Source organism: Hypanus sabinus, chromosome 4, assembly GCF_030144855.1.
Source record: "Hypanus sabinus isolate sHypSab1 chromosome 4, sHypSab1.hap1, whole genome shotgun sequence".
In the NCBI taxonomy this organism is placed as follows: domain Eukaryota; kingdom Metazoa; phylum Chordata; class Chondrichthyes; order Myliobatiformes; family Dasyatidae; genus Hypanus; species Hypanus sabinus.
The window spans coordinates 172,847,220-172,860,068 of NC_082709.1; the positions used below are offsets into that span (position 1 = coordinate 172,847,220).

The following is a 12,849-nucleotide window of genomic DNA, read 5'->3' on the forward strand; positions in this document are numbered from 1 at the left end:
CTTCACAACTCTCCTGAAACATTTTAGCCATGTTCTTTTGTTGCCTTTTTGACAAATGCGCTTGAAGTCTTCATTGGGCAATTCTGCTCAACCCCGCAGTTAAATGGGATCAATAATTCTACTTATATTGAATGTACCCCCCCCACCCCCGTGCCTCTCCACCAGGATAAACAGTTGCTAAAAGCAATGATTCTTGACAAAGCGGAGTATGATTTAAATACATCTTTAAACTGGTAATTTATGATACAAGTTACTCTGACAGATTTCGACTGGAATCGTGAATAATGGTAGAGATTGCGGAGAGAGACCGGAAAACTGACAGTAAATACACGTAATTGTGTATTTGACCGAGGGGATCCAGTTGGTTTCGGAGGTGCCTTCCTCCTCCAAACCGGGGGCGCCGTTGCGGTTTCCGCAGACGAACTCGGCGTTCCGTGATGAGACTGCACCAGGAGCATCACGCCGAGATACTGCGAGACGCTCTGACCGCGAACTCTATCTAATCTCCACCATTCAGGGAGCAAACCAATGTCATTGTTCCTGTTAGAGAGCGGATCCATGATTTAGGTAATACGGCAGGAGAAGAAGAAAACTGGCGCATCGTGAGCTACTAGCATTCATGTTCTGCTTGGAAAATTCAAAGGCAGATTCATTCAGAAGTAAGGGTATTTTTTAACGGTGCGATGCGTTAATTACTGTTAAATATCCTCCCCGGTTCTTCTTTTTAAGCATGGAGTTTTCTAACTTTGGATTGAAATTGCTGCTGGGAAAATTGCAATATTAATATTTTCCGTCCTTTTGATTCTGCTAGTTCCATCCGGGTTATTACATTTTTGGTATTCATATCAGTTTGCTTTATAATTGGTAGTGGATATTTACTACCTTCCTTAATGACGATTAGTTGATGTGATTGAATAAAGAGTTTCTCCACTTCTCTGCTCACGCTTTTTCACAGATTTAGTGTATATTCCTAGGATGCTCTGTAAAATATTATGCAGCTTGGGCCTGTACTGTCTAGAGTTCAGAAGCAAGAGATGTGGTTCAGTTGAAACGTGGAAGATCATCATGGGGCTTAACAAGGTAGATGTAAAAACAATATTGTTACAATAAAGCCAGGAGTCTCCCTTTGAAATAAGGGATTGGAATTCAGAACCATTATGAGAAGAAATGTATTTATACTCTCCCCAAAAGAGCTCTACAGGTTCGGAGCCTGAGGATATTCGTTAGATTTTTTTTCTGAATATAAAGGAAATTAGGGTATATAGTACTATAAGACCATAAGACATAGGAGCAGAATTATACCATCTGGCCCATCCAGTCTGCTCCATCATTCCATAGTGGCTGTCTGATTGCTCTCTCAACCCCATTCTCCTTCCTTCTCCCTGTAACTTTGATGTCCTCACTAATCAAGAACGTACCAAGCCCCGCTTTAAATATACTCACTCAATTACTTAGACTCTACAGCTGTCTGTGGCAAGGAATTTCAGAGATTCACCATTCTCTGGCTAAAGAAATTCCTGCTCATCTCTGTTCTAAAGGGATGTCCTTGTATTCTGAGGCTGTGGTCTCTGTTCCTAGACTCGTCCACTATAGGAAATATTCCCTCCATGTCCACTTTCTCTCAGGCTTTCAGTATTCAATAGGTTTCAATGAGATCCCCCATCATTTTTCTAAACTCCAGCAAGTACAGGCCCAGAGCCATCAAACGCTACTTATACATTAACCTTTTCATTCCCCGGGATCATTCTTGAGGACCTCGTCTGGACCCTCTACAATGCCAGCACATTCTTCTTTAGATGAGAGCCCCAAAGCTGCTCACAATTCTCCACATGCAGTCTGACCAATGCTTTATAAAGCCTCAGCATTACACCCTTGCTTTTGTATTCAAGTCTGCTCAGAATATAAGCTGGCATTGCATGTGTCTTCCTTACCACCAAGTCAACCTGCAAGTTAGGGAATCCTACAGTAGGACTCCCTCATCCCTTTGCGCCTCTGAATTCTAACTTCACTCCACATTTAGCAGAGGAAATAAAACCCAAGTGGGCTTCAAAAGGATGAACAAAACGGATGACAGGAATGTTTAAACAAATATTTAGTTATGAATGTAAAACTGAGGAATTTGTAAAGAGCCTTAAGTACGCATGAGATTGTAGACACTGTAATCAGCAAACAAAATGATGGGGGAACTCAACAGGTCAGGCAGCATCTTTGGAGGGAAATGGACCATCAACTTCTCAGATTGAGGTCCTTCAACTAAGTTCCTACAGCATTTTGTTTGTTCCCCTGAAGTAAAATTTTTAGTAATGTAGTCTAATAATATGATTATTTTAATAATGTTTCTTATTTTGTTTCCTTATTCAGTTATGAAGTGCCAGTAGCATTCTACTGTTAACTTTTTAACGTGTGTTGTAAATGTATCTTATGCTTGACCTCAGTCTTCTGGGATTTATTTTATTATTAGTTCATTTATTTGTAGTAATATTACTTTATGTGCTGTGGCTGAGTTATATGCAACATGTTGTGCATATTGGTCCGTACGAAAGTTTTTTTTCCTTTGGAGGTATACAGTGCATGCATACAATAAAGTTGAACTTGAACTTTTTGTTAGTTCAGCTGATTAAATATAGACTTGGCAGAGAACTGCATATACACAGAAATTACATCCCAAGCCATGTGGGAATTCCAGGATGTTTCCAGATCCCGGACAACCACAGTTGTTGGAAGCATCAACAGCATCCGTGCTGGAGCTCTAGGTTTTGGTGGTTGAACGACAGCTAATATCATCAGGAGGCTGATTGTTTTGTGCAGAGCATATTTCAGATGGTGATCCTATTGGCCAACAGATTGCAATCAGACAGACACAAAGATGAGCATGAAGGCAGTCTAGAAGATTCCTGAGGCACATTATTCCCCGGGCAGAATTCCATTTTGTGCTGCCTGTAAGGAGTCTGTACATTCTTCCCATGACCGTGTGGGTTTCCTCTGCATACTCTGGTTTCATCCCACATTCCAAAGGCCTTAGGTCAGTAGATTAATTGGTCACATGGGTCCAAGTGGGCTGTCAAGTCAAGTCAAGTCACATTTTATTGTCATTTCGACCATAACTGCTGGTACAGTACACAGTAAAAATGAAACAATGTTTTTCAGGACCATGGGGCTACATGAACAATACAAAAACTACACTGAACTACGTAAACCAACACAAAAACTACACTAGACTTCAGACTTACCCAGGACTGCATAAAGTACACAGAACAGTGCAGGCATTACAATAAATAATAAACAAGATAATAGGCACAGCGGAGGGCAGTAGGTTGGTAGTCCGATGGTTTGGGGGAAAATCTGTTACATAAATAAACCACAGAATGATGGTGTCTGGGATTCCGTCTGTGTCTGTACTCCCGCTGAGTATTTCGTTGCCACAGATGTAGTCCAATTTAATGTCCATTGAAGAGCAGAATGGATGGTCGAGCCAGCCGGCTAGGGCTTCCCTTTTTTCCTGGCACGGACTCCTGCCCGCTCGCCTCGCTTCCGCTTCCTCACTCACCGCCTACGGCGTCCCCACCTCCGGCCACCAGCATCAGGCAACTCTGAGGACAGAATCATTGCACAGAATCATTTGGATGGAAGGTCCTGATGCCATGCAATATCTAAAAAAACAAAGTCCAAAATAAATTTATTATCAAAGTACATATATGTTACCATATGCAACCCTGAGATTCATTTTCTTGTGGGCATACTCAAAAAATCCGTAATAGAATAATAACCATAACAGGATCAATAAAAGGCCACTACAACTTAAGTGTTCAACCAGTGTGCAAAAGACAACAAACTGTGCAAATACAGAAAGAAATAACAATAATAATGAATAATTAAATAAACAATAAATATCGAGAATATGAAGTGAAGAATCCTTGGAAGTGAGTCCATATGGGACATTTCAATGCTGGGACAAGTGAAGTTATAAACTTTGGTACAAGTGTTGATGGTTACAAGATAGTAACTGTTCCTGACCCTGGAGATATGAGTCCTGACGCTCCTGTACCTCCTTCCTGATGGCAGCAACGGGAAGAGATCATGTCCTGGGTGGTGAGCGTCCCTGATGATGGATGCTGCTTTCCTGCGACAACATTTTGTGCTCAATGGTGGGGAGGGCTTTACCTGTGAGGGACTGGGCTGTATCCACTATTTTTTGCAGTATTTTCCATTTATCTCTAAATAAAAATAAGATACTCCTAATGGAGAGGTTTCCCATGGGGAAAGCAGCTCCATCCTGATCATTCCACTATGTGTTAGAAATTTTTTCCGAAATTATGGAATTATATGGTTGGAGCCATTAATGAAAATGAGGACCAGTTTAAAAAAAAGAGACCTCTTCGTAATTTAACTCCTTGGATACTTAAAAGGCCATTGAAACGACTTACCTGGTGTGGGACATTCTGATTCATTACTGTGTTATCATTGTAGGGGAAGACAATGAATGATTGTTCCTGTTAATTGGCCTTCACTGAAACCCTGGCCATCTTCTGCATATTGCTAGACCAGGGGTCGGCAACCCGCAGCTCCGGAGCCGCATGCGACTCTTTCATTTCTGTGCTGCGGCTCCCTGTGGCTTTGGAAAATAAATGATGAGTATTTAATTAAAATGTATTTTATGTTAGTTTGTTAGTTTTTGAAATGTAATTCTAAATTTGAAGATTATGGTGATCTTGTACAATCTAAATAAAACGTTGTGGCGACCCATTTCCTGGCACATCCGAACCGGCTCACAATTAGCCACCGTTCCGGCTAAGGGTGATAGCCTACGGGAGTTTGTGAGTACGTGTCTTTTGGAGCATCCGCGCCCATGGGGGTGCAGGTTGAGAGAGGCTTAAAAGCAAGGCTGTGTAGTTCGAATAAAGTTATCTTTGACTGCAGTTTACCGACTCCGTGTCGTTATTTTAGCGCTGCGTGTAGCACACTGCTACAACGTGTTTTTATCGCTATTAATATACGTCACCACTGCCAATGCCTGACACCCGCCAGTGCATGATTTCTTTTAATTTTTCGATCCAAGGTAGGCTAATGATGTAGTAACCTTCAACCCAACGTCTTTTTTTCGGAGTTCAAAATGTTTTTGTTGCATGCAGAAATGTAATTTCGTTTGCTCTGCAGGAGTTCATCGATTTCATAAATGCAACACATTATAGTTTGTTTATACATAGCATAAAGGCAAAAAAAAAACCGTTGTATGCAGTGTTATTTCATTTTAAATGTCAAACGGGTTTTGTGGCTCCCAGTGTTTTTTTTTTCTGTGGGAAGCGGGTCCATATGGCTCTTTCGGTGGTAAAGGTTGCCGACCCCTGTGCTAGATGTATCTCTGATGTTATTTCACAATTAAGAGATTATCTTTTTTTTGTTAATTAATATTCTGCTGTTTGTGTAGTCATGGAGCCATCCTTCAACACTGTAACGAATCAATATATTTTGTCTGTCTCTCATTTTGTGCTCAGAACCTCTTTCACCACCCACCAACATTCTACAAAGAGAAACCTAATAGAAACATAGAAACACAGAAAACCTACAACACAATACAGGCCCTTCAGCCCAAAATGCTGTGCTGGACATATACTTACTTTAAAAATGACCTAGGCTTACCCATAACCCTCTATTTTTCTAAGCTCCATGCACCTATCCAGGAGTCTCTTAAAAGCCCCTATCGGATCCACCTCCACCACTGTTGCTGGCAGCCCATTCCACACACTCACCACTCTCTGCATAAAAAAATCTACACCTGACATTTCCTCTGTACATACTTCCATGCACCTTATAACTGTGCCCTCTTGTGTTAGCTATTTCAGCCCTGGGAAAAGGCCTCTGACTATCCATATGATCAATGCCTCTCATCATCTTATACACCTCTATCAGGTCATCCCTCATCCTCTGTCACTCCAAGGAGAAAAGGCCGAGTTCACTTAATCTATTCACATAAGGCATGCTGCCCTACCCAGGCAACATCCTTGTAAATCTCCTCTGCACCCTTTATAGTTTCCACATCCTTCCTGTAGTAAGGTGACCAGAACTGAGAACAGTACTCCAAGTGGGGCTTGACCAGGGTCCTACATAGCTGTAACATTACCTCTCAGGTTTTAAACTCACGGTCCCATGGTTGATGAAGGCCAATGCACCATATGCTTTCTTAAACACAGAGTCAACCTGCGCAGCAGCCTTGTGTGTCCTATGGACTCGGACCCCAAGATCCCTCTGATCCTCCACACTGCCAGGAATCTTAGCATTAATATTATATTCTGCCATCATATTTGACCTACCAAAATGAAGCATTTCACACTTACCTGGGTTGAACTCCATCTGCTACTTCTCAGCCCAGTTTTGCTTACTATCAATGTCTCGCTGTAAACTCCAACAGCCCTCCACACCATCCATAGCAACACCAATCTTTGTGTCATCAGCAAATTTACTAACCCATCCCTCCACTTCCTCATCTAGGTCATTTATAAAAATCACGAAGAGAAAGGGTCCCAGAACAGATCCCTGAGGCACACCTCTGGTCACAGACCTTCATGCTGAATATGACCCGTCTACAACAACTCTGTGCCTTCTATGGGCAAGCCAGTTCTGGATCCACAACGCAAGGTCCCCTGGGATGCCATGCCTCCTTACTTTCTCAATAAGCCTTGCGTGGGGTACCTTATTAAATGCCCTGCTGAAAATCCATATACACTACATCTACTGCTCTACTTTCGTCAATGTGTTTAGTCACATCCTCAGAAAATTCATTCAGGCTCGTAAGGCATGATCTGCCTTTGACAAAGCTGTGCTGACTATTCCTAATCATATTATGCCTCTCCAAATGTTCATAAATCCTGCCTCTCAGGATCTTCTCCATCAACTTACCAACCACTAAAGTAAGACTCACTGGCCTATAATTTCCTGGGCTATCTCTACTCCCTTTCTTAATAAGGGAACAACATCTGCAACCCTCTAATCCTCTGGAATCTCTCCCATCCCCATCGATGATGCAAAGATCATTGCCAGAGGCTCAGCAATCTCCTCCCTAGCTTCCCAAAGTAGCCTGGGGTATATCTCATCTGGTCCCGGAGAATTATCCAACTTGATGCTTTCCAAAGCCTCCAGCACATCCTCTTTCTCAATGTCTATATGTTCAAGCTTTTCGGTCCACTGTAAGTCATCCCAACAATTGCCAAGATCTTTTTCCATAGTGAATACTAAAGCAAAATATTCACTAAGTACCTCTGCTATCTCCTCTGGTCCCATACACACTTTTCCACTGTCACACTTGATTGGTCCCATTCTCTCATGTCTTTTCTTCTTGCTCTTCACATACAGAAAGCCTTGGGGTTTTCTTTAATCCTGCTCATCAAGGCCTTCTCATGGCCTGTTCTGGCTCTCCTAATTTCATTCTTAAATTCCTTCCTGCTAGCCTTATAACCTTCTAGATCTCTATCATTATCTAGTTTTTTGAACCTTTTGTAAGCTTTTCTTTTCTTCTGGACTAGATTTTCAACAGCCTTTGTACACCACAGTTCCTGTACCCTACCATCCTTTCCCTGTCCCATTGGAACGTACCTATGCAGAACTCCATGCAAATATCCCCTGAACATTTCCCACATTTCTGCTATACATTTCCCTGAGAACATCTGTTCCCAATTTATGCTTCCAAATTCCTGCCTGATAACTTCATATTTCCCCTTACTTCAATTAAACACTTCCCTAACCTGTATGTCCCTATCGTTCTCCAATACTATAGTAAAGGAGATAAATTGTGATCACTATCTCCAAAATGCTCTCCCACTGAGAATCCTGGTACTTGACCAGCTTCATTTCCCAATACCAGATCAAGTACAGCCTCTCCTCTTGTAGGCTTATCTACATGTTGCGTCAAGAAACCTTCCTGAACACACCTAACAAACTCCACCCCATCTAAATCCCTTGCTCTAGGGAGATGCCAATCAATATTTGGGAAATTAAAATCTCCCACCACAACAACCCTGTTATTATTACACCTTTTCCAGAATCTGTCTGCCTCTCTGCTGCTCGATATCATGAATGTCATTAATATTAATATCATGAATGGCAGTGATGTTTTACTCCCGGAGGACCTCAACACCTGTTATATACACTTTGAAACAGGAGAATAGAACTACTGCTATGAGAATCCCTGCAGCATCTGTTGACACTATGATCTCTGTCTCAGAGATCAGACTGTCTTTCAAGTAGATAAACCCTTGCAAGGTGACAGGTCCTGATGGAGTACCTGGTAGGGCTCTGAAAACCTGTGCCAACTAGTTGGTGGGTGTGTTCAAAGATATTTTCAATCTCTCATTGCTACAGTTGGACATTTCCATCAGCTTCATAAGGGAAATAATCATACAGGTGCCCAAGAAGAGCAGGGTGAGCTGCCTCAATGACCATCTCCAGTAACACTCACATCTACAGTGATAAAGAGTGATGGTTTTGTGAATGCTAGAATCATCTCCTGTCGCAACAAGGACCCGGACCCACAGCAATTTGCCTATCGCCACAATAGGTCTATGGTGGATGCGATCTCATTGGCTCTTCACGCAGCCTTGGATCACCTGGACAATATTGATACCTATGTCAGGATGCTTTGTATTGACTATAGCTGAGTGTTTAACACAATCAATCCTACACTTCTAATTGTGTGACTAGGCACAGCGCAAATGTTATCTGTAAATTTGCTGACGAGACAAATATTGTTGCCAGAGTTTCGGATGATAACAAGAGGGCATACAGGAGCAAGGTATATTAGCTAGTTGAGTGTTGCAGCAACAACTTACCACTCTACGTCAGTAAGACCAAAGAACTGATTGTGGACTTCAGAAAAGGTAAGGCGAGGGAACACACCAGTCCTCTCAGAAGGGTCAGAAGTGTAAAGTGTGAGCAGCTCTAAGTTCCTGGGTGTCAATATGTCTGAGGATCATCATTTATTGTTGTTTTTGTGTTTAAAAAGTATCAAATATTACTGCACTATTGAGTGTAGGGAGAGGAGAAACAGATTCTTCAGTAACTTAGCAAATGATGAAGAAAGGCCTTTTATATCTATCAGCTTTAGTCTCCGGTGATTTAGTAACGGTCACAAAACTCTGAATCCTGGTAATCAGTTTTAAAATCCCCGATGGTAGGCTCACCCAGAAGATTAAGATGTAGCAGATCAATGGTGACTTGGCAGGTTCATTCAAAACTGTCTTATCCAGAGAGGGCAGAGGGTAGTGGTTGATGGTGTGTCCAGTGGTCTGTGGTATTCCACAGGGATCTGTCCTGGGACCTCCACTGCTTGTGATAGATATAAGTGTCTCAGATGATAACATGGGATGGATGGGTTAGTAAAAAGATTGCCAGAGGGCACACCAAGATATAAATCAGTTACAGTTATGGGTGGAGTCATGGCAGATGGGAGTTCAATCTGGGCAAATGTGAAGGGTTTTACTTTGGGATGTTAAATTTAAGGGGAAAGTACACATTTAATGTCGTTCACTGACATACAGAAGAATATTAGAGTCTAAGTCCATAACACCATGAAAGTGGCAACAAGAGTTGATAGGGTGGTAAAGAAGGCACATGGCATGCTTGTGTTTATTGGCTGAGGCAGGAGGTGATGTTACAAGTTTATAGAACTCTGGTTAGGACTTTAATCCCCAAAACATAGGAGGATGAGGGGAGATTTGATAGAAGTAGACAAAATTATGAGGGATATAGATAGGGTAAATGCATAGTAGGCAGTCCTCGATCCTAGGGGATCATAGGTTTGTGCCTCTGGTGGACTGTGTCCTCTCCAGGGCGCGAGCCTGGATGGGAAGATTTGAAGAACCATGCAGTGGGTTCCCCCCTCCACATCACTGATGTTGTCCAAGGGAGGGGCAAGCGCCGATACAGCCTGGCACCAGTGTCGTTGCAGAGGTTGCCAGAGTGAGGTTGTAAACAACATCAAACTGCCTGAGGGACCCTGGCTGCGGACTTCTTCCTCGGGGTTTACTCCCGAAGCCCTTCCCATGGGTGGGTCTGGCCGCAAGGCAGCAGAGGTTTAAAATCAGAGATTTCCTTCTCCAAGGTGGACTGCCGTCCAAGGCTGACAAGCCCCACCTGCCTGAAAGGTAAATGCAAGCCGGCTTTTTCTGCTGAGGTTGGGTGAGATGTGAGAACTAGAGGTCATAGGTCAAGAGTGAGAAGAGAATTGTTTAAGGGGAACATAAGGAGGAACTTTGTTCAGAGAGTTGTGAGAGGACGGAGCGAGCTGCCATTTGAAGAGGTGGATGTGGGTTTGATTTCAGCACTTAAGATAAGCTTGGATAAGTTCAAGGATGGGAGGGACCTATGATCCATGTGCAGATTGATGAGACCAGGCAGAATAATAGTTTGCCATGGACTAGATGGGCCGAAAGGCCTGTTTCTGTGCTGTAGTGCTCTCCGACTCGATCAATTGAATTGCATTGGATTCTAGTCACCCATTATAGGAAGGATATGGAGGCTTTGGGGAGGGTGCAGAAGAGGGACATCAGGATGCTGATTGGATTAGAGGGTATAAGCTACAAGAGGTTGGACAAACAAGGGGTTTTTTCTCAAGAGTGTTGGAGGCTAAGGGGTGACCTGACAGGTTTGTAAAAATTATCAGAGGTATAGATAAACTGTAATTATCTTTTCATTAGGATCAAAATGTCTAATACAAGAGGGCATGCATTTAAGGCAAAAGGAGGAAAATCTAAAGATAATGTGTAGAGCATGTTTTCTTTCCTTAAACAGAGAGCGACGGTACCTGGAATGTGCTGCCAGAGGTGGTGTTGGTGGCAGATGTGATAGAAGCATTAAGAAGCTCTAATTAATAGAATCAGTCTGCCTTCATGTGGTCCATATCCCTCCATTTGCAAAATATTCTAATACAGGTACGCAAAGAATGGAGGGATAAGAACAGGTGCTGGCAGAAGGGATTAATTTAATTATATGTCATTAGCTTAATTATTTGGCACAACATCTTGGGCCAACGGGCCTGTGCCTGGCCTTGTTATAATCTCCTTCAAAGGTGTAAACTGCATTGTGTATGGAATTCACTGTTCTAAATTATGGATCCACTAAAGGTGTTACAATTGGACTCACCATCATCGGATTAGGAAGGGGACCATTGTCCATAAATATTTATACATTGCCTGAACAAAGATTAATATATAGACTACGAATGATAACATAGCCAGCTGGTAATGGCATCTGCACTGGACTTCGATGTGAGTGGCTTCAGGTTCGAATCCACAGGCTCCTTGCACGCTTTCCATCTGTGCTGTGTTGAGTGTCGTGCAGCAACTCCGCCTCATAAAGAACAGACAAGTGCTAAAGAAATGGCATGGTTGCTGCCCGATGCACCACAGGGTGCAGAGAGGAATAACAACAATGTATGGTAACCCAGGCTGGCTACGAATTACCTGACGGCCAGTGAACTATTACAGCATGAGTTAAAATTTTCAATGGAATGGAGTTAAAAACGTCATAACCAATAAATGGGAGTCTTGCCAGAACTTAACAAACCTGCGATGCCAGACCCTTTCCATTTCAAAGTCTAGTTTGTGTATTTGATTTACCTTTCAAACTGCTCAACAATACATAGTATTATGAATGTGGCTTTTGTTTTACGTTTAATCTTTGTTTCTTTGGTTATCACCACCTCCACCCCAACCTGGCCTCTCACCAGTGCTGGAATTTCTTCTCCGCAGGTTTCCTGTCAACTCTTTAGAATATTTATCACTCTCAGCCCCCGTGGTTGCGAGTTATTGTGTAATCGGATAGTTCTGGATATATTTACTGAGCCGAGATGACTGGAACTGTCATGAGTAAATAATTTGTGTTTTGACAGGAATATTTTAAATTAGCACTTACCTGGGGATGTTTAGTTGACCTTTTATTTAAGTTCAAAATAATTCTTCTCCCTGCCCCCTTTGTCTTGAATTGTGGAGGATGGGTTTAAAAGTCAAACAGAATAAATCTAGGTTTTTTTCCCCACATCTAAATACATTGTGAAGGTGCTTTCAGTACATTTTACCGTCAAACCCAGCTGTTGTCATGCTATAATAAAGAAGATTACATTTATCAGCGTCTGAAGCAAAATGCTCCATTGTTTATGAAAGCCTCAATAGATTTTAATGTTTTTCTCTCTCCTGAATACACTATGCCCCTGCAGCAATAAGTCATGATCTGATGTCTCCTTGAGCATTCATTCTTCACATGTAAACTAACAAATAGAAGGCTGTTTGACCACTGGTCTTTGCAAGGATTTAACTGTTTTCAACCTGTTGACTAATACATCTTTCAGACTTGCTTTTTGAGTATTGATAGGAATAGGAGGCTTTGGATCTTCCATTCACCATTTCAGCTTTTAGAGAGGACAAAGTATAGGGATAGGCCATTCAGCCCTTCATGTCTGCACTGACCACGATACCACTTTTAACGAATCCTATCTGATCCATTATCCACATCATTCCCTACCTGTTCATTTGCCTCTCTAAATTCCTCTAAAAGATTGCTATCGTATCTGCTTTAGGCAGTAAGTTCTAGACACCAACTTTCGTGTAAAAATACCGACGAAACAAAACTCCTTTAAACACAGTGGGCACTCACTAATAAGCTTACCAAGACAATCACTCTATGACAGGGCCATACCATACCATCTGCCGTGCACCCGGCCCTGACACACTGAGTAAACAAGGACACTTGTGTCAGAAACCTGAGAAAGTCCGCAGAATTTGAAAATCCCCAGCAACACAAACAAGATGCTGGAGGAAATCGGCAGGTCAGGCAGCAACTACAGAAATGAGTCTATAATTGACA

The 12,849-nt window shown here is 42.3% G+C and overlaps 1 long non-coding RNA gene across 1 annotated transcript in view; it reads right to left on the reverse strand.

Moving 5' to 3' along the window:
* Nucleotides 1-2,770: 2,770 nt before the first annotated feature.
* LOC132393506 (uncharacterized) overlaps nucleotides 2,771-12,849 on the reverse strand; it is a 251,644-nt gene continuing 241,565 nt past the window's right edge. Inside the window, exon 3 of the long non-coding RNA XR_009511892.1 lies at nucleotides 2,771-3,590. This is a non-coding gene — a long non-coding RNA (uncharacterized LOC132393506). The remainder of the gene's footprint in view (nucleotides 3,591-12,849) is intronic.